At 44.7% G+C, this 23,173-nt stretch overlaps 1 protein-coding gene across 1 annotated transcript in view; it reads left to right on the top strand.

The window, feature by feature from the left end:
- The first annotated feature begins 11,487 nt into the window (after positions 1 to 11,487).
- GRAMD1B (GRAM domain containing 1B) overlaps positions 11,488 to 23,173 on the top strand; it is a 205,079-nt gene continuing 193,393 nt past the window's right edge. Inside the window, 1 exon segment of the mRNA XM_030538132.1 lies at positions 11,488 to 11,982. The gene's annotated coding sequence lies outside the window, so the exon portion shown is untranslated.

Raw genomic sequence — 23,173 nt, 5'->3', positions numbered from 1 at the left:
TGTGCATGGAAAACACATAACACTTGGAAGCCAGGGGCACTGTGGACATGAACTCAGACAGGCTTGGAAGAGACTCCTAGGCCTGTACCAGAGTGCAGCAACATGTTAAAAGATTGCAATAAAATAAGCTCAAGCCCCTTCTTTTTTTTTCCCTTCCCACTTAGAGCTGTAATGTAAATGGCTGCCTCTGTGGTTATGACATTAGCCAGAGATCTGTATTACTCTTGCATTTATTATTAAACACCCTATCTTTGAGAGAAGCCCCGAGGCCAACATTTTCCTCAGTAGCTTTTATCTGTGGTATTTATTATTGTCTTCTCCTGTCCATCTGTCTCTAACATCATCATCTATCAACTTTAAGTTCCTCTTTGCCTTGGCTGCAATGTTTGCATACTTGGGGAGAGGGGGAATGAACACGAAAAATGCCACAAAACTCAGAAACTTCTCCCCTCTCCCCCCTTCGCTTTTCGTTCTCAATGCAAATCTCCAGCGGGCTGCTTCCTCTTTTTGGCTGGTGGCCTGAATTCTAACCCAGCTGGGCACAGCTCTTAACTCTGTCTTGACATTAACATCGCTATTTATACAGTGCCCTCAATGCACACAGCATTCTATAAAGGAATATTAATTGTATTCTTTAGAGATGGGATATGAGCTACCAAGTTGGTTTCTGAATCAGAATTTACACACAGCATAGGTGTGTTTAGTCCTTTGGAGTTTTGGTTCAGACTGTTATGTAGGTAGGAGTTGGCTGAAAAATTAGATGCAGATCTGAGTTCCCCAGCATTCAAAGAGGAATTGGAATTGGGCCTGTCTCGAATGATGATTTTTATTACTTGATGATATTCTAAACCAGGGATTGGCAAGCTTTGGCACGCAGCCCGTCAGGGAAATCCGCTGGCGAGCTGGGATGGTTTGTTTACCTGCAGCATCCGCAGGTTCGGCCGATCGCAGTTCCCACTGGCCGCGGTTCATCGTTCCAGGCCAATGGGGGCTGCAGGAAGTGGTGGCCAGCACATCCCTCAGCCTGTGCCGCCACTGAGGGATGTGCTGGCTGCCACTTCCCGCAGCCCCCATTGGCCTGGAATGGTGAACCGCGGCCAGTGGGAGCTGCAATCGGCCAAACCTGCAGACGCTGCAGGTAAACAAACCGTCCCGGCCCGGCAGCAAATTTCCCTGATGGGCTGCATGCCAAAGATTGCCGATCCCTTTTCTAAACTGTTCTGGCAGTTGAAGATCCCAGCCTTAACTTGGAAAGAAATCCTATTTTCCTTATGTGTGTTCTCTTTCATTCTTTATTGTTATTTGCCTTATAATAGTGCCCACAAACCACAGTCAGAATCAGGACCCAGTTTTCATAGACATTTACAAACATGCAGGTAGACACTGTTGCCAAAAGATATCAGATATTATGGTGGGTGGACCAGATATGCTAGACAGATCTAATTTAAAAGAAGATGTAACAGCTGAGTGGGAGGGAAGATAAAAGTAATGGATTACAGGGGTAACTATAGGCATAATTGTATGTGAATTTGCATGGTAGAGTGGTTATGGCCCTGCATTGGGAGTCAGGAGTTCAGAGTTCAGTTCCTGGCTTTACCACTGATCAGCTGTATGACCTTGTACAAGTCACTTTGCCTGTTTCTTCCTCAGTTTACACTCCCATCTTTTACCTGTCTTACTCATATTGTAAGGTGTTCAGGGTAGGGACTGTCGGTCAGTGTGTCTTTGTATAGTGCCTGACACCATGGGGCCCCTGATCTTGATTAAGGACCCTAAACACTAACATAATAAAAACAATAAAATGACCAATACAAGTTGATGATGGTTCCAAATCATTCACCATTTAAAAAAAATGAATAAAACCAGAATGCCTTTGTTGCTGAACCATCTACCCATCATGATGGTCTGTCTAGATAATACTTAGTCCTGCCATGAGTGCAGGGGACTAGTGGATGACCTCTCAAGATCCCTTCCAGTCCTATGATTCTATGATTTGGCTGCTTTCTTGTAGGCATTGCAGGAATTTGGAGAGGTGGGAAGTATTTTAACTGAATTTCATATTTTCAGCTTGAGTCCAGGATGACCTCTTTAACCCTCATGGATCAATAGGAGATGAAATGGTCCATATTTGACTTCAGGGTTTGATGGTAAATGAAAATCCACGACTTCATCAGACATGAAGGCTGAGAATTTGAAAGCTTTCTAAAAGATGTGGATGCTCAGTTCCCTTTCAAAATAATTTTAAATGCAAACTGTTTCAAAGGGGAAGGTTGGGAACTAATGAGCACATGAAAGTATCAGTAATCAAAAAGAGCCGAACTAGCCCAAGGGATGCGCTGGAGGTTGTGCGCATCCAAGCTTGTTTGGTAGATAGGCCTGTGTTTTTGTTCAGCTGCAACAATATTTTAAAATTATACCTTTTGGCCAGGGCTGAGAGCTGCAGGTCCAGGTGGTAGCTGCTCAGATTTCTCTAAATGCCGATATGAGAAGAAAATAAATAAAGGGAAATCATCAAATCTGAGATAGACCCTGAGATAGAAAGATGTTGCACCCGTTTCTTAAAAAGGCAACAGCTAATGCAGTTTGTTGGTAGGTTAAATGATTTCCCTTACCCCTTAGTCCTAATGCTCTGCTAATGATTGAGGTTGTCTGTAAACTGCAGGAAGGAAAAGTGCCGCTGATTCAATTCGGGTGGAAGTGACTATCCATCAAGAAAATCAAATAGGATTAAAGCTTGGATTCCCTTTGAAGTCTGAGCAGTAGTATCAATTTAAGAGACAAATTTAAAGTCAATTCAGTGCTCATGAGAGGTACTAGATTGGCAACCCCAGGGAGTTGAGTTCCTCCTTATCCACAGCACAGCTACAGCCTGGACAGTGGCAGTGGAATCTTCCCTTATACACTCTGCCTTACAGATATGCCTCCAGCCTGATCTTCAGGTTCTGTCCCGAGGGATGAGAGAGTACCTCAGTCTCTGTGGATTATTCAGTCATTGGCTTCACTGTACTGAAATTGTCAGAGGCCAAACGAGGTTCTGTAGGGAGACTTACCAACTGTGAATGGGCCACCAGCTTCTTTCTGAAAGGTCTATGAACAGCCCTCGTATGGTAAAAACTTTAGATTCCTAACAAGCTAAGTCAGATTGTAAAGAGGAGTGGGAGAGACAGCTTGTAGCTGAAAAACTTTGGTGTCTATTCCCAATCCCCTAGTCATGCCAGGCCTATGCACAGTAATACTTGGAGACAAGTTTTATTGTATCAAAGATTTAGGCCACAAACCTCTTTTCTATAAGAAGCTCAGTGGGGTTAAAGAGCTGAAACGTGCTGCTCATGAAAAGTGAAGTGAAGCAACTAAACGGGGAGACCTAGAGTGTGATTTTTTTCATATCGTCTTTGCATAAAGAAAATTTTCACAGATGAATTACTCTCTCTCTGCAGCTGAGTTCCAAGTTCTCTCCTGTTTGCTTCTTGGGCTATAGATTATTGAAACTGACATATGTTTCTGGTATTCGGTTATTCATTATCTATTTGACTCATCCTTTACAAGCTGACACTGAAGAAAGTAGGATGTCAATGGTGGGATGCTGTAGCTCACTGAAAGCAAATTTTGAAGTTGTAATTATGAGTAATTGACACCAGAAACAGCCAATTAGGGAACAGAAACAATGTCATGCGGTCTATGAAGCCAATTAAAACTAACTACCATAGCTCTAATTTTGAATTTCAAGTATGGAATCCTTCTGGTGAGCTGCTTGCAAATGAATTTTAGTCCATGAATTATTCATGAAAAATGTTTGATGAGTAGTTATGAATATTGAAGGAATTCATAAAAGCTGTTTTCAGACAATTTGCAATTAGAAGAGAAGCAAAATTAATCAGATACATCCTTCTGCTGTGAACTGTCTGCCTACTTTCAGTTTCAAACATAGAAGAAAGAATGAAGATGAAAAAGGAACAGTTACTCTGCTCAAAGCAGGGAGTGTAAGAGTGGAAGGAAAAGACCACTCCTGAACCTTCATAAACAAATCATCAGCGTAGGAACATGGCATGTGAGGAGCGGGAATATGGCACGTGAGGAGAAGGGAAGCTCACCATCAGGGCTGGCGATTCCATTAGGCGACCCTAAGCGGTCGCTTAGGGCACCAAGATTCAGGGGATGGCATTTTGTGCGCTCCCCACGGGGCTCACGGGAGCTTCCGGTTCTGCTCCGGTCATGCCGCCGAAGAAGGACCTTCTGCCAATGTACCACAGAAAACAGCGGCAGGCAATTGAGCAGCTCAATGACTGCCACTGTCGCCTGCGGCATTTCGGCAGAGGGTCCTTCTTCGGTGGCGAGACGGGAGCAGAACCAGAAGCTCCCATGCACCCCATGGGGAGTGCACAAAATGCTGCTTCCTGAATTCTGCCTAGGGCACCAGAAACCCTGGCACCGCTCTCACCATTGTAACCAAAGAAGTGGAAAGATATAAGATAGAAATGTGTGGAATCTCAGAGCTTCATTGGAAGGGTAGGGGTCATTTCATGATGATGGATGGATACACAGCATATATCCAGGATCCAAGAAAAGGAGAGGAAGGGGGGTTGCAATCAAATGTAATAAGAGATCATGATGGCAGAGTCCTCACTGAAGACGATGCTATTACTGCGCTAGTCTGTATGCCTCCCCCAAGCGACTCATATTCATAGATGCCTGAAGGACTGCGAAAGTGAGAGGCCCAACTCTCCACAGCAGCCCAACCTGCCTGGAGCCTCAAGGGAACCTTCCCTCACCACCAGTCCAACCCTCCCAGAGCCCCTGCCCTCCCCCCTGACCCCACTCCTTATCTTTGGATCAGGGTTCCATCCCTGCTTCCCGGATGCAGTTAGCCCTGGTACTGAGAGGAGCCAATCCCTTGGTTTCAGTAGCTGCAGGCAAGGGCCCATCTGACAACACACCTCATGACACAATGTTGGACCCAAATGCCAGCCAGGCTGCTGAGCACTTCTTTCCAGGTGGGTTTTAAAAATTAGGAAGGCAATGGCCTTGCCCCCTCTGGTTCTTAGGCTTATAATATAGGGTGACAGAAAAAAGAGTATGGAACTGGATCCATCAATCCTGCAAGAGGAAGTGGTGTGTGCTATTAAGAAAATGAAGCCTGGAAAAGCAGCAGGGGTAGAGAATATGCCAGCAGAATTGTTAAAAGCAATTGGTGGACTCCGTATTGGTCTTATGTGGAAAATTTGTAATGATGTACAGATGACTAGAAATTGGCTGGAGGACTGGATGAAGGGAATTTACTGCATTCTGTTATATCATACGATCTCCCTGATGTCGCATGGGTGAAAAGTTCTGCTCTGGGTAGGGGTGGTATGGAGAGTCATAGTAGTAGAGGACAGCCAGCAAGGAGGTGGACGGATAGTGTGTGGCAGATCAGTGGAAGGGCAGCTGTTGAGTGCTTGAAGTTAGTGATGGATTGTGAAGACTTCTGAAAATTCTGCTATGATGTCACCAATATTCAGATGTGAATAAGTGCATTTACTTATCTACTTGGGGAACAAAAGGGATGGACTAGATGACTTAAAATGACTAGGTCGCTATGTGTAGTTTACTGTGTTCTGTATTCCAGCTGCCTCATTCAACACCAGAAGTTGCTAGATTTCTGTTTGAGTTTGTTGCTGGCTATAAAATACCCCCCACCCCTGTGTTGGTATTCCTTATTGGTTGGCTTCCCCTCCAAATTACTGGAGGGTGGGGAGGAGAATGCCCCGCTGTATTTCCTATTGGGATGAACAAGCCAAACTGCATCTGCCTTCAGGATTTTCTGGCTTTCTTGTAGACCGATAAATGAAAAAGGACCCCCTCCTCTTCATCCCTCCCATTTAATTTTGAGACTTAGAATTGTAAAGCCTGAGCCACAGAGGGATTCCAGCTGGAAGAAAGCCGGTTACAGTGGTGAATGATTTAGATGTCATTGTACAGTGCATAGCTCCCAGCTGCTTTCCCTTCTCAGTTTGGGACAAAAATGAACATGTGTTTTTAACAGATTGTGTGTGAATGAAGCAAAAACACAGGATGATTGCAGGAGGCTGCACATCCAGCATAAAATGAACAAAGGACTAGAAGCCAGGAACCCTTGAATTCTAATTCCAGTTGTGCCATTGATTGAGCGTAGGGCCTTGGGAAAGCCACTGATCTCTCTCTGCCTTGATTTGCCCCATCTATAAAACTGGGATAATATTTATCTGCCTCAGTGGTTCGGTGAGAAATGTCTTAGTGCTTTGCAAATGTAGAGCTCTGTAGAACTGTTAAATATAACTATTAGAATTTGCATGGCGATAGCTGACTTCTTGTCTGCCGGGGAAATAGTGTTGTTACCCATTTGAACCTTTCTAGATACTGTACTTGAGTCAGAAATAGAACATCTGCTGGCAAAAATGAGTTGCAGATTCTTACTGGACAAACTTTTTTTGGAGGCATTGATTAGACAACTATCTTTCACAAGCTGCATTACCTTCCTTTGTAGCTGAGCTCCATCAACCCTTTCCCTCCCTTGATAACGGTACCTCTACTGCAACCCCCTCGGTGTCTTCATGGGGCTTTGAGATCAAATTCCCATGCTGCACAAAGAATGGATTAACTTTCTGCTAATTTTCTTCTGTGGGAAGTAAAATACTCCTGCTGGCTTTATCTGTCAAGCTTCTCTGTTCTTGGGGATGTCTTTGTGAGAATTAGAAGAGAAAATGAGCAAAAAATGGTCTCCGGTTTCATGGCAAATATTATCGTTAGGGCGTCCGCACTCTGCTCCTATTGAACTTCCCTCTGTTAAGTTTTTCTCATGCTCTCTCTCCATTCTAGGAAAGTTACTGTCTCATTCCCACCAGGCACAGTGAACACTGTTTAGTTTTGTTGGCTCAGATACTTGTATCCATGGCATTTCAATTCTATGGCTTCAAAGTCAGGAGAGCTGCCCTGGGAACCTAAGATAATGCCTGATGAACTTGATTTCTAAATAGGGCAGTTTTTGTTTCGCTGCGGATTCACTCCCTGGTTTCAACTGTCTTAAGATTTGGGTAACATATTAACATCATCTACGGAAGTGTACTTAACAATCCTGACAGATTTAGCTGTATGTATAACTCCAGTTATTGGTATGACTCAAATGGAATCATGACCCCTATGGTGTATCTAGGTAATTATAATGCACTCATCATGTGTTATCTGTGTGCAGTGATATGGGCTGAAAGATTATGTGAATGTGAAGGAAGATGGGAGGGGAAGAACATTTGTGGTATTGGGGGATCCTCTTCAAGGAACAGACCCCCATTTCCATCATTTTTCACTGTCAATCTCTGAAGATCTCTCATCCCCGTTTTAGCCTTTGCCCACTTCTCACCCTTTTGGGCTGGAGCTGCAGCCACCAGCCAGTGCTAACTCCCTTCTGCACCCAGTAAAGGCACACTCTGATTGGCCAGGCGGACCATAGATGAGGAAAAGGTGACCCTCCTGCCCTTTCAGAGGTGAAATACACCCGGTTCCCTTTTCTAGCAGGATACAGAACTTTTTCATTGGACTTACCCTGAGACTTCCCATTGGGAATGGCTGTATGTGGGGAGGCTTGTTTCAAGGACACAAAGTACAGAGGAGGTAGGAGGGCTGCTAAAGAAGTGCAATAGATTTATTTATATTTTACCTGATGTCAGCCACATCTGAAGTAACGTTTCTCTGACCATAGTCAATTTGTGGTGCACTCACTTTGGTTCTGAAAGTAAATGTTCCTGGGGTAATGTGTGGAGCTTTTTATTTCAGAGGTGACATTAAATCATCAGACCTTATGGCCCAGATACCAGGGCAAGGCTTATGTGAGCTGTGTCCCTGTAAATGCAGAGGAAAGAAGAGACTAATGTTTAAAGGTTGTCTCTTCCCATGCCAGCAGCCCTGTGGGCAGACAGGAGCTGCTGGTGAGCGCACTGATTGGGGAAGAAATAGTGAATTCAGTCTTGGCTAGGTTTTATTTTTACCCCATGTTGCAAGCTAGTGCTTTCTTGGCAGACACAGAATAATCAGGTACTGATTTCTGGGGAACTTTAAAGTCTCTGAAGGTATTTACTCCCCTTATAGCTCATTCAGGTAGGGGAAACTGATATGGGAAAATCCAGCGAATAGCAGTGTGTGGCAGCAAAGTGCTGGTCATCCTTTCACCAAAGGAAAGGGGGCTGAAGGAAAGCAATAATGGCACAGTGATCTCAGTGTTTTCATGTTCAGGCAAAGTACTGCTGCTAGTCAGCACAGAATGGATAATGCTTTTGATGCTTTGTCCTCTCCATTGCTGTCTTTCAGACAATGAGCTCAATGCAGGGCCGCCTGGGGGGGAGGGGGCAGGCAAGTGGGGCTATTTTCCCCAGGCCCCGGTCCCCGCAGGGTCCCCCTACGAGAGTTTTTTGGGGCCCCTGGAGTGGGGTCCTTCACTCGCTCCAGGGGCCCCGTAAAACTCTTGCGGGGCCTGGACCCCCAGAGCTTCTTCTACTCTGGGTCTTTGATGGCAATTCAGTGGCGGGGGGTCCTTCCGCTCTGGGGCGGAAGGACCCCCCGCCACCGAATTACCACCGAAGCGGGACCCGCCACTGAAGTGCCAGGTCTTTAGGGCACTTCGGCTGCGGGTCCTGGAGCAGAAGGTCTCCCCGCCGCTGAATTACTGCCAAAGCGGGGGCCTCCTGCTGCCGAAGACCCCAGGACCCTTGAATCTTGTGGGCGGCCCTGGCTCAATTCCTTCATTAATAAATACAAATATTTATTAATGAAGGAAAACTTGCAAAACTTTTTTGAGTTAAGTAAGTAGTAGCCAATACACATCACAGAAAGAGATTGACACTTGTTTAAGGCTGGATTTCACAGTGACTCAGTGGCAGACTTGGGAAGAGAACCTAGGAGTCCTGGCTCCACGCCTCCCTGCTCTAATCCTGTGAAGGACGAGATGGCATTAGCTTTCATCTTACACTGTACTCTCATGAGTAGATCTGATAGGAAGGGCATGACCATTTGGGGAATCTATGTACAATGTATGGATTCTGATTGATGTTATATGTATATTTATAGCTCTAACCCACAGCCATTTGCTAAGAGGGACAATGTCATGTATATCACACCCCAGATGTAGGATATAGGAGAAGTAAAAAGTCTATTTCCTGCCATACATGACACTTTCTGATGATGAAAAATTGGAGAGAAAATTAAGGAAACACAGATGTTTAATGCACAATCTAAAGATGATTCTGGAAGTTAGAGAAAACGTGTAGTTTGACTTCAGTAATGGCGGAGATGCTAGAAACACTAATTAGAGACAGAAGAATTGGATATTTTAGACTATTTTATCTGCTGTTACTAGTTGCTTAAGAACTGTCAGAGCTCCACTTAAAAATTGCATGGGAATTGTCAGGGTTCATTGCTTGTCTTATGATATCTTTCACAGTGTTGTCTGAAGATCAGCTTATGGGAAGGCCAGCTCTAATGTAATGAAAAGAGATCTACTGGCACAAGCAGGGATATATTTTCCTGCAGGTAGGCCCTATCTAGCTAGCTATCCATCCTAGGTACTTCTCTGGCTCCTGTTACTGGAGAATCTGAGCACCTTACCATCTGTAATACCTTTATCTTCACAACACCCTTGTGAAGTAGAAATAGGGAAGCACTGTTGTCCTTATTTAATATATAGCCTGTCTATGCCTCAGTTTCCTAAGTGACTTGGCCAAAGTCACACAAGGAATCTGTAGTACAGCAGGGATTTGAACCGCGGGTTTCCCAAGCTCCAGATTAGTGCCCTGATCACTGGACTGTCCTCCTTCGGCCTTCATGCTCAGACCCAGTCTTATTCTTAGTAAGTTAAATATTTTGAATTTTATAGAGGGCAAACCTCATAGCAAAATTTTGTTAAAATATCAGTCTAGAATACTGATTCCCTCTGTGATGGGAAAATATTTAATATTTCAATATCTGAGTGTGACAGGGTTGTGCTGAAAAATGTGGTTGAGAAGTTGGTTACAAATAATAGGCTTCAAATGGGCAAAGATCTTCACCTGTGGGAGACAGGAATGGGAAACAATCTGTTCCTGTTTCCCAGGATCAGAGCAGAGAGAGTGTGCAGTTGTAGATATGGTTCGTAAACGGCTCTTTTTATGCTGGGTTTATTATAACCGCACTGATGCCAGACGTCAGCCTTTTTTTTTTAGGAAGTGGGCACCAGTGAGATTTCTGGAAGCTGTGGATGAGGAAGTAAACCTCGTTCCTCTATCAGCATTGAGCTCACATTTCTGACGTGAAGGGGATGTTGTGGGGTTTGGGTTGAGGGCAGAGTAGCAGGAAGGTTATCAATGAACATCTGTTGTTATAAATCTATCTGGAACAAATAGCAGCATCAAGCCTCTAAAAAACCCATGATCATTGGCAAACACCCACCAAACCAATAATTAGTGTTGCAGTGGCACTTAATGACCCCAACCAGACTGGAGCCCTCTTGAGCCAGGTGCGGTACAGACCTATAATAAAGGACAGATCCAGACTGTTGAGAGTTTCAAAAATGGCTGGAGTATTATGCAGCCAATTTAAAATTAATGTGAATCTGGTGTCCCAGTCCCCCAGGAAGCTTTTGCAAATCACAGCCCACAATCTATAAATTAAGGCAAGGTGCAACAGGCGGGTAAACAAACAGATGGAGTGATTGGGGACGAAAGACAGGATAGCAGGAATATGAGCTTGTTTTTGCTGACACTAAGCGTGCACAAGTATCAGAGGGTAGCCGTGTTAGTCTGGATCTGTAAAAGCAGCAAAGAATCCTGTGGCACCTTATAGACTAACAGACGTTTTGGAGCATGAGCTTTCGTGGGTGAATACCCACTTCCTCAGATGCATGTCTGGTTGACATGCATCTGAGGTTGACATGCATCTGGTTGACATGCATCTGAGGAAGTGGGTATTCACCCACGAAAGCTCATGCTCCAAAACGTCTGTTAGTCTATAAGGTGCCACAGGATTCTTTGCTGCTTAAGCGTGCACAATTTGTAGGTGAGGAGATGGCTTTATGCTGAAAAAAATAGAACTCCCATTAACCTGCTCTATCTCTGTACCTGCCTATCTCCCGTATTTCACTCATCACCATACTATCTAAGCACTCTTCTCGTGTACCCATCATCTATCACCAGGCCTTTCATTACTTGCAAGCAATAAACACTTAACTCCCCCCCACCAATTAGTACATTCTGGCAGCAAATAAGAAAAACCCAACCCTTCCCGAACCAATCTGTTAAATGAAGCAAATGTTGTAAACACCTGAACGACTCCATAACTGGCTTCAACCACCTCCTCCTTCCCACCCGCACCCCAGAGTGCTAGATATAAATGATTCAGCTTTGTTGAACAGCACTGTTCAAATAATAGCCTCTCATACAGATGCCATCAGCTTTTGCTATAAGTTTGCACAGCAGAGCTGTTTAAAAAAAAACAAACCACCACCAGTCTTTGCCTGATTCCTTTAAAATCTCTCTTTATTTTCTTAGATTACATTACAAAACCCCACATCATCTGGGAGAGGAGATTTCCAGCGAGCTGTGCTGAGAGGATGCACTGGGAAGCACAGGGGAACGAAGACGTCCTTAAGAGAGCAGAGCTCCTGCCCGACAGCTGAGGGTTAACAAAATGAACAGCTCTTGTGCGGACAGAGTATGTTCTTGGCAGTGAGCAGTGATCTGTGTTACAGTATGTGAGAGCAGAAGTGTGGAGCAGCTCATTTCCATTCACTAGCTGGCAGGTTGAGCTTAAATCTTAGGATCCAGTGTCTGGCTGCAGCAAAGCATCCCCCTCCAAGCCTCATCTCTTCCTCTGGATAGGGGTCCTCTCCTCTTCGCAGAGCGGGATTTGACTCGGGGATGCTGCCATGAGGAGTTCACATCTGCAGCTTTGACAGGACTTCCCCCGACTGTCTGAATGAATGAGTGCCTTTCAGAGCAGAACCAGGTAAAACACTCAGCATTACTTTCAAATTCTTCCAGTCAGCCTTCTGAAAACAGGATGGGCCAAATGCAGCCCTGGTGTAACTCTGCTGCAGTCAGTGGGTTTGACACCAGGGATTGGATTTGCTCCACTGTCATGACACCAGGCAGATAACTCGCCAGGTTGGTCTCTTAACATGAGAAAAGTATAGCTTATTTTGTGGTAATCTGTAACACTGTTTGCTCTGAAGTGTCCTGGTGGAGTTCTATTGCCTTATACACTGTGCATATGGATCATCAAAGTTACAGCAAGTGACTAGTAAAGCTATTAACATGGACTGTAGAAAAGGTTGTGATGGAAAAGGTCTGCTTGTATTTTTGGAGGGGCTTGGTGGTTCTTCTCATCTGCTCTGATGTACAGTGTTAGGTGTCCTTGTCATAGGCCCCCTGTTAACATGCTACACAACATAATGATGGAATATGTATGTGAGTGTACATGGAATGTGCTACATTTTCATATACCAGCGTATCTCCTAACACAGCATATTTTGCAGTGCTCTTGAATGCTGTAAAACACTTTCTCCATCTCTTGGCTTGAATTTAAAAATCAAGCTCTCCTCCCTGGTGCTTGTGTCCCTTTTTTTGTGTTTCTTGTTTTTTGGCAGTTTTGCTCACAGAGCACAAATATTCAGCTTGGAGATTCAAGTATTTGCCTTGGAAGTGCTATGCTTAGTGTGGGATGGGACACCACTTGATGCAGCAAGGCGATCAGTTAGCCAATTCCTCTCACTGGAGCCTGGGCTCAGAAGCAATGAACAAGACATAAAACAATCTGACCACCCCTTTCATAGCTAGTTCTGTGCAGACACATGCCGTTGCTTTGCATTTTTGCCTCTGAAGCGATCAAAAAATTAAACGAGTAAATAACGATGATCTTCTTGTATTTTATGACAAGATTTAACACAGCAGGTGAACAGGATTCTCAAACCTCATGCCAGTACTCTGACACAGAGGCAGTTAAATAAGCAAGGATGTGGGCAGACATTCATTATTCTGTATGAATGGGACAAAAGGAGACTAAACTTAAACACTGCACTTACTGGATAAAATTTACAACAGTCTAATTTTACTAGGAATGATGCCTTTGCTAAAGGCCTATATGGCCCAGAAAAAAATAGGTTAATGTATTCTGAAATCCCTAAGCCTGCTGGTTGAAATTTTCTGAATTTCAGTGTTTTGACAACAGGAAGAAATTTAGATTAACCGTCGACAACAAGAAAAATGTCTAATTTTGAAGTTTTGATGAAGATTTTTAATGAAATTTCAAATTCTGAAAGAAAAAAACAAAAAAATTTGACTAATTTTTTTATGAAATGTTTTCTTTCTCTTCTCCCTGAACAACCTCCACTCCCTCAGAGATTCCATGGATGCTTCAAACCTTGCTCCTGATTATAAGAATTGCAGTCACCCAATCAGAGCAGGGAGAATATCCATGTGACTTTTGTGACTAATCATGGCTAACCTATTCATCTTATATTTTTTCTATCAAGTACTAAATATTTTCACCAAACAATTTTCAAATAACTCATAAATTAAAAAACAAAACAAAAACCAAAGCATTTTCCGAAATAAATACAAATAAAAATCATGGAGTTAATAAGAGGAAGTCATGACTGTAATGTTAACCTCCTGTGATTATTAACGTTTCCAAAAGAGAAAGAGGCTAAATTCAGGGGGTAAATGATTCTTGTGAAATTATTTACTCCACTTTTTAATATTTTATATACTCTATATAACCAGAAAGGCTGTTCAGATATGTGTCTCATTTTAAGTGAAACAAAACAAAGTTTTCAAGAGTTTAGATACATGGTTTCTCATTCTTTATTTTGCTCATATTTCTTACAGATACAGAAGGATAAAATAGGGGCTTGTGGATTTGGTCTTGCCAAACCCAGGAGTGATTTAGGTCTGGGGTCTGTTTATTCTTATCTATTTATTCCTTCCCTGCACTGCAAAATTCAGAACAAGGAATTTGGTGGCTGAGTGGTTTCATTTTTGGCCCAGCCATAGAAAGAACATGCTGCTTTCTTTTCAAGATTGATTTCTTATATCAGTATACAAATTTCTCCACCACTAGAATTAGTTATTAATTTCAGTCCACTCCCAGGAGCCGAGAGGTCAGGTAGGATTAAGGGACCTTAATTGGCTTATAAGCGCCGGAAGGAAGTACAATTAATAATAATACCTAGCTCTTAGGTAGTTGTTTTCATCAGTTGATCTCAAAGCCCTTCTCAATCTTCAATGCAGAACATCACATAATGGATGATCCCTAAAAGAACACGCAGGTGCCGGGGAGACACCCTCTTCAGATTCATTCCAGTCGTGCATGAAATCCTCATGCCTCAGATCCTGCTACTTGTCTAATCAAAGCACCCCTTAGTACAGCAGTTCCCTGGCTGTGTCATCTGTGGTCAATGGGAAGCTGGGTGGTCACATAGGTTTGGAGCTTTTCCTTGTGCCCAGCTGCTGACTTTAACTAGAAGGCAGCTGAAAATGCTTTTCCCAATACATTTTCATGTAAGCATTCGCAGTAGCTGCCTCTGGTCTTGCTGTGATCATGAAGGAAGGGGAGATATTCTGCATAATTGTGACTGGGAGGGGAGGTGTCCACAGGACAATCTCGCTATTAAGAGGTGGTCCTCACTATGGAAAACTTTGAGAATCCCTGCCTTAGCTCATAGCATCAATGCCAGGAGCAACATGTGCTGCTATCAACACTCATGGTGGCTAGATAGTGTCCTGGACAGAGAGAGGCTGTTAGGACAGTTCTCAGGGAGAAAGGAGTTACTGTGGGTCAATAAGTTAAGAGGAGACTGGGGGAAGTACATATGGCAGCAGTGAGATAAGCTAGGCAAATATTGCAAAAAGCATTTTCTAGGAATATCGCTTCAAATTGTAAACAAATTCATTTAGACTGTCTGTTCCTGCGAGCGAACTAACTGTTGGGAACATTTGTGGAAATGGAGACATTTAAGCAAATGCTGGGGATAATTCTTAGAAAAATACATTTAAAAAGAATTATTGTCCATAGGGCCTCACAAAGGAAAAAGGAAGCTGATTTTGTACACCAGATCAAGGAACAGAAACATACTGTGACTTGGATGACCAATCACAAAGCTCAAATGTCCACAGTGAGCTGCTCATTAATGAGCTACAGAGCTAAAAATTATTTAAGAACATAAGAACGGCCATACTGGGTTAGACCAAAGGTCCATCTAGCCCAGTATCCTGTCTTCTGACAGTGGCCAATGCCAGGTGCCCCAGAGGGAATGAACAGAATGGGTAGTTATCAAGTGATCCATCCCGTCACCCATTTCCAGCTTCTGGCACACAGAGGCTATGGCAGGGTGTGCAAACTATGGCCCGCGGGCTGCGTCTGGCCTGTCAGACGTTTTAATCCTGCCCTCGAGCTTCTGTCGGGGAGCAGGTTCGGGGGCTTGCCACGCTCCGTGCATGCCGTGGCTCCGTGCAGCTCTGGGAAGCAGTGGCATGTCCCCTCTCCAGCTCCTATGTGTAGGGGCATGCTGCAGCCAATGAGAGTTGCAGGGGTGATGGCTGAGGATGGGGCAGCATGAAGAGCCGCCTGGCTGCACCTCCGCATAGGAACCAGAGGGGAGACATGCCACTGCTTCTGGGAGGTGCATGAGGTAAGCGCTGCCTGGAGCCTGCCACCTACCAGCCGGAGGTCTCGCACACCCCGGCGCCCCAATCCCCTGCCCCAGCCCTGATCCCCCTCCCAGCCTCCAAATCCCTCGGTCCCAGCCCGGAGCACCCTCCTTTACTCCAAGCCCCTCCTCCCCAGCCACACTCCAGAGCCCACAATCCCAGCAGGAGAACCACCCCAACCCCCATTTTGTGAGCATTCGTGGCCCATCATATAATTTCCATAACCAGATGTGGCCCTCAAGCGAAAGTAGTCTGTGCACGCTGCCATAAGGCAGATCATGCATTAATCAAACAGAAAAAAGAGGCAGGACTTATCAAATGATTTGTTACATTTGATTTGTCTCCATCTCTAGTATACAGTAGTAAGGGCCTTGAAGAAACTCTGTCAGAGGCTGATATCTTAAATAAATGCCACCATCCGCAGCAGGAAATGCGTAGTCTTGAGTGCACTTGAAAGGATGCAAAACCTGATTAATTTACAGGGAATGTTTCTTGGTGTATATTTGGTCACACTTTATGCCAAGGTTACATTTATAAAATATAAAGGATTAATAATTGACTATGGTCCAGTAGCTGTTATAAGTGTATTAGAGACATGTTACAGTTGGTTATAAGCATGTCAGTGGAAGATATAGAGGGCTTTAAGCCATGACTATAAGGAACCTATTGAGCTGTTGTACTCTAACATCTGTAATAGTTAACCATTAATAAATGACTAATAGATGTTTTAATAAACCCTTTATGAGCCATTTATAAATGTGCCCTTAACATACATTATGACCGTATGTTCCATCTCACTCCTGTTGTGGGTGGGGGCTCTTAGCCAAGCTTATGTATTGTCTCTGTTCTTTAACTGAATCCTGATTATCTTGATCATGGGAACCAGTTTGTGGTGCACAGTGTGCTGGAATCTTTGGGTTTTAGTTTAAAAGAGTCTAGTGTGAGCAGTAGGATAAAACTGCCAATGGAGAAAGGCAGTCTAAAAAGACAGATAATTGCACTGTCTGAAGGGCATTGTTATAGCTACACACACATGGTGCGTTTGAGTTCTTTAGATGAAAAGATGTATAGATGGAAAGTATTACTGGATTCCATCACCCCCGCTTATATGCACTAACACCCTGCAGGAGTTGCACTTGAATGCATGTGCTCATGCATCATCCTTCTGTGCATCCTTCCACGTGCACAGTATTGTGCATATTGCTCTTCCGTGTGTGTCGCAGATGGAGTACACATTTCCCTCCCCCCATGCACTGTTACATCCAGGGCCGGTGCAACCCATAGGCGACCTAGGTGGTCACCTAGGGCGCTAGCATTTGGGGGGTGGCATTTTGGGTCCTTCGGTGGCAACCGCGGCGTCCAGATCTTCGGCCGCCCTGGTTGTCGTCAGCATTTAGGCAGAGGGATCTGGGGCAGGGGTGTGTGGGGAAGGCCACCTGCAGCAAGTAAGGGGGGTCATGGCAGGGGAACCGCTCCGCACTCCAGCTCACCTCTGCTCCGCCTCCTCCCCTGAGCACACTGCCCTGCTCTGCTTCTCTCCCTCTCAGGCTTGCGGCACCAAACAGCTGATTGGCACCACAAGCCTGGGAGATGGGAGAAGTGGAGCGGCAACGGCATGCTCAGGGAGAAGGCAGAGCAGAGGTGAGCTGGGGCAGGGAGCTGCTGCATGGCTCCAGAGCCGGGGGAAGCGGAGCCTCAGGGTGGAGGTGGGGAGTTGCCACGGGGTGGAGGAGGGGGGCAGAGAGCTGCAACAGGGCTCAGGGGATGGGGGTGCAAGTTGGAAGTTTCGCCTAGGGTGCGAAACATCCTTGCACCCGACTGGGTTATATCACACTTGTTCATCACATCTATACATGCACTCATATGCTCGCTGTGTGTATTGCACCTTCCCATAGTCAAGACATACAGCAGTGCCTGTCACATTGCCTTGTTTAAGGTCTTGTCAGCTCTTCTGGTCCAAACACCTGCTGTCATAGGATTAAGCTGTACACCAGTTTGTTATTAAACATTTTCTTCCCCTTGGATACTGGTAAAGGGCTTTCACTGAGAGCATTGTTTGTTTATTTTTGTAGTCAGTTTAAAAGCTCATTGAATGCAAATAAGAGAAGGCACTTCTTCACCAGTTCTTCACACCTTCTCTTGCATGGCTATAACCCAAATTGGCTTTATTTATTATTATATGTTTTGTAATGAACTTGGTCAGTCCTGTAATCTCTGAGACCAGCTACTTTTCTCCTGGTATATAAAAGACATCAGACACTAGGCACACCAAACTGGCAAAGAATCAAGTAAGAAATTGACTTTAGGCGCATGACCAGTAACTTATTATGCACATCTGCTGAACCTCATCACACTCAGTCTCTTGAATTAACGTGAAACTAAGTATATCCTTGGTCTTACATCCACTGACGTGAACTGGAGCCCGGGCATTCTCTTCACTGGAAGCAGGATCAGGCCCTATGGTTTTACATGTCAGAACGTGATCATTAAGCTCGGTGTTTTCCATAAGGATTTAAAGGTATTTAATGAGGAAGATGGGGTCTGGTGGTTAGGGCACTAGTCTAGGACTTGGGAGACCTGGATTCAAGTCAGTGCTCTGCCATAAATTTTCTGTGTGATGCTGGGCAAATCACTTAGTCTCTCAGAGCCTCAGTTTCCCATCTGTCAAATGGGGATTAAAGCACTGCCCTGCCTCACAGGGGCATTGTGATGATAAATACATAGAAGATTGTGGGTTACTCAAACACTGTGGCAATGGGGGCCACAGAAATACCTTAGGTAACTGGTTATTGACTGGAATGGTTATTGCATCAGATTAGCACTATAATCTCCCCCTTCCTTTAGTGTTGATACTTCTAGCAATATGATGTGTCTTCTCTTCCTTGTGGAAGCCTGATAGATTCTTCCCGCTTAAGATCACCAGTGGCTGACGCAAATATTTCATCTTGATTTACAGTTTTTTGTTTTGGTCTGGCTGCTGTGTCCTTCAGTTATCACTTCACCGTGCTTTGGATCGAAGGTGCTGTATGACAAAGAATGCAGTGCAAAATCATTTCATGCACACTGAATGTTACAGCGTGGTGTATTGCTGTGCAACTTGTCACTCTCATTGTTTCTGGTGTGGAGTTGTCATCCTTTCACCCCAGTTCTTTAGTCTCTAAATATTGGCCCACATTACAGTGCATCACATTTCCACAGCTGTGTAATAACTAATGATGTTATGCTTCCATACTGCAGCTGACCATCACATAATCCTTGTGCAGAGTTTCACCATTATTGCACTGCTATGCCATAGATGATCACCAGTATGTACTCATGTTGATGTCTCCCCATTATGCACCCACAGCATGGGTATTATTATTACACTCTCCCACTGTACTGTTGAACAGCACTGTGGCATATCTGATTCCTGCTGATCACTGGTGTCTTCTCTGTTATCGAGCAGGAGCGTTTCACTTCTGTTTCCTGGATGTATTGTACAGGCCCTTGTGTATCCCAGTCTTCCTAACCCCTTCTCGCACATAGCCCTTGGAGTTTAGCAGGATTCCTGTGAAGGAATCAGGCATTTATACAGACAGTAAAAATACGCAGAGCTCTAATAATAAAGATTAAAAAATAGCAAGAGTTTTGGAAAGGAGAGGGATATAAATACTCATGCTCCAGGGCATAAACCAACCTCTACTAGTGGAGGTCAGAAAGAAACTTTGCCTGTGCACAGGTTATTCCATAACTCTGTAATTCAGGGCTTCTTGTACCATTCTTTGAAGTAGCTGGTGCTAGCCATGATGAAGACAGTTCTGGACAAGATGGACAATTGGTCTGACGCAGTCTGGTAATTCTTACTGTTCCTCTTCTCTCTGTGCATCTCAGACGGATAAACTTCAATATAACACATGCACCTGGCTCCTGGGTAATCCTCCCCCATTGTTCTTTTTTTCTTCCCTTGGAGAGGGTTGAGTCACTTAGTGCCACTTGTTTCCTACACATGCTGCATCAGAGGGACTGGCAAATGGAAATGCCATTGTGAGATGCATATCTGATACGACTCCAACTGTCTTCCATCCCCAGTACACCCTGAGGGAGAAGCTAATACAAAAGAACAAGCTGTCTTTTTTCCTTTTGGTGTGACACTTGTTATTGTGACATATGACACAGTAGAAAGGCCAGAGACCCGCTAGCTGTGAGAACCTTACTGGCCTATTCTCCCCTTAAGCAATGCTGGAGCACGTTCGCAAGAGAATTATCAACCTGATCTGACAGGCCTGGTTTCCAAGCTAATTGTATACAATGTGGGACAGAACATGCATGGGAAGAGACACTTTTTCTTTAATACCTGAAGCCTGTCCTCTACAATTGAACTGTCCAGGTGGCTCAGAACCTTAAGTAGCTGGGGCACATCAGAGGGATATTTACTGTGGGTGACAGTGAACACAGCTGGATGGGGAAGTGAAACCAAAAGTCCCGTGTGCAACTTCAGGCTACAATGCTGATTAAATCTGAGACAGATGTGGAGCCCTCCATTCCTCTCCCCTCAACTACCTCTACATTTCCATTTCTAACTAGGTCATTTGCAGAAACCATGCCTATTTTGCAGAACCAGGTGATTGCAGTTTAACCACATGTTTTTTTCATCCCAGTTCCCCTTTCAGGAATCAGTGGCATTTTTTTAAAAGCAATTTTTATCTGAAAGGCTGCAGCAGGGTTCATTTTATGAAAGGAACTGGTGTCACTGCAAGTCTGGAATACAGACTTTCATTTGGTGATGGCATAGAAAGATTTGCCTCTGGAACTGTCTGTTAAATTTCCTTTATTAGCTCTATGGTGGGAAGACAAGAGATGAAAAGTGGCGTCAAACATTTAGAGACAACCTGCTTTAGAATTAAAAATTCATCAGTGAACAGCCTTGGAGTGTTGCTATGATTAAGAGTAAAAAAGCACAACATTCAGCTAATGATCCGTAGGTCAGCTGAGGCAGACTCTCAGAGATGGACTTTCCTTCAGGGGTTCATACAACCTTTCACCTAAATGATTCTTGACCTTTCCTCTTGCATGTCCTGAGTAAATTTCAAGCAGGGCTTGGTGAAACAGTGAAGAGCAAGGACTGCACTGAAAGGTGAAGGAGAGAGATGGGTAAACGAAAAGACAAGAACAGACTGATGGAAGGAGGACGAGGGAAAGTAACTTAGATTGTAAGCTTTTGGGGGCAGTGGACCATCTCTTTGTTCTGTTTGTACAGCACCTAGCGCTGCACAGTGGAGTAACTTGAGTTCCTAGGTACTACCCCTGTACAAATGATAATTGCACCTAAGAGGTGGAATGTGTTACAGAGGAGCAGGCAAGAGGAAAATGGAGAAAGGCGGATGAAAAGCAGGCAGAGATGAAGGAGGCAGAAACAGGAGTTGGGAAGGAAAACAGGGCATGACGACAGAAAATAAGGAGTATGGTAGGTGGAGGAGGATGACCTTGACTTTGGATTTTCTGGAGTGTTTTTCTTCTTTGCATCTTGTGCCTTAAGTGGTAATAGCAGAGATTAAGTGAGCTGGAGCCATAACAGACACAGCCTGCCTTATCACTAGGCTGCCTCGTTTAAATGACTGAGCGTATTCATTAGTTAGCTGGATCTATTTTTACATATTTACAAAACTTAATTTAAATAAATGACCTTGCATAAAGACTTTTTCATCAGGAGTGCACACGCAGCCACCCACACATCTAACCATGGGCGGGTGCAGCTCTAAGAGAACAGAGCTCGTGAAATGTAAAGTATCCCAAGGTTTCTGTTACCAGTGAGCATTCATATGGAATAAGATTTTTAAACAGGTATCTTTATTGCATCCTGAAAAGGGCTTTCATTGTATGGCAGAGAAGTCTGCTGAATTCCATTTCCTTTGAGGTATAGTGAGCTTGCTCAAAATATTCTGCTTCTCTGTAGGTTAGTACAAACTGGCTTTGCCTAAGGGCCTGTCTACATATGAAGTTATTCTGGAATAAGCGTGTACATGCATGGAGTTATTCAGGAATAGCTACTGGACTTGAAATTCACACCCTATATTAACCCAAATTAACTTTCAAGAGTAAATGAGCCCTAGGCAGCTGGTCCAGATGTGTCCAAGACATGCCTATGTTGCAGCTATGCGGGTGTGTGCTGAGCAGCAGAGTAAAGACCGTTCATTTTCTAAGAGAGGCCTGTAGGTTTCAGGATATATATGTTATCCATCCTGGCGGCTGTGTGCCCTGCTCCTGCTGGCCACCACTCCCTGATGAGGTAGGTGTGCGTGTGTGTGTTGTGCAGTGAGAGGCGCTGCATCTCTTTGGCACAAACACACTCCACAGTGCACATGGCACAGCGAGGTGGCAGTGGCCAGCAGCAATGGGGCACACGCAGCCATCCTCATGCCAACTCTGCAAAGTGTGAGGAGGGAGACAGCTGACACCGCAGTGACTGTTGTAGTCAGGTCCTGTCTGTTTCGGGTCTGGTTACAAGGCTCTAGGCCACTATCAGGCTCCCATGATAATGTAGGTGGGGTTCCCTTCTTCCTAATTCCACTCAGCTGGTGAGTGCAATCTGCTTCGTATTGGTTGCATTTGCTGTCTGAGGTGCAATTGTCAAGCTATTTGTGCATCTTGTTTGTAGGAGAGTGCTGTGTGAAGCATGTTTGCATGCCATTTTGTGTAGCCTGTGTCTGGGACAATGGTGTACAGCTAATATTCTATCATGTAGCATATCTCCCCTTCACAATGCAGGATCAAGCTGGACTGCCGGGGTGGGGGGGGGGAAGGGGAGGGGGGTTGCCCCAGGCCCCAGCTTGATTGGGCTCCCGAACTGAGTGGAGTTGCGACAATGGCCCATGTGGTCACAGCACCACTCAGATTTGGCCCAGCCGCACTTCTGTCACGACGGACGGTCAGCCAGGCCAACCCTGAATAGCACTGAGCCCCCATGTGCCAGATCACAATGCCACTCACTGAATTTTGACCTAGCGGCCCCCCTGTCATATCAACCAGGTTGCAGCTCCCAGACCTGTGGGACAGGAGCCAACCCACCATTGCAAAGTGAGTTCAGTGTGGGCTCGCTCTTCCTCCTCATGGTGGAGGTAGGGGTGGGCTTCAATTTCAGATTTTGCTCTAGGCCCCCCCCCCAAATCTTTGTGCAGGCTTGGAATCAAGCCCAGGATGTAGTGCAGGTAGAGGCGCTTGTGACATTGTAGAGCTTTTAACTGTTTTGGTGTGTGGCGTATTGATGTGTTTTGTGTAACGATGCTCATGCATGGCAGGGCTGCATATACTGCAGGCTGATGAACAGTTATGTTGGGCATCAGCAGCAGTTTGGATATATCATTAGCTTCACCTTCTAGGCTCTGATACTGTGAAGAGGGATGTCAGCAATGCTAAAAATAGGAGCTATGTGCCCAGTGAACAGATTCCGCAGGAAGAGAAACAACCAAGCTTTTACTCGGGTCAGAATATTTTTCTCCTAATGCTTCTGCCAG

Source organism: Gopherus evgoodei, chromosome 19 (genome assembly GCF_007399415.2).
Source record: "Gopherus evgoodei ecotype Sinaloan lineage chromosome 19, rGopEvg1_v1.p, whole genome shotgun sequence".
Taxonomy (NCBI): domain Eukaryota; kingdom Metazoa; phylum Chordata; order Testudines; family Testudinidae; genus Gopherus; species Gopherus evgoodei.
This window is presented reverse-complemented; position numbering and strand designations above follow the sequence as displayed.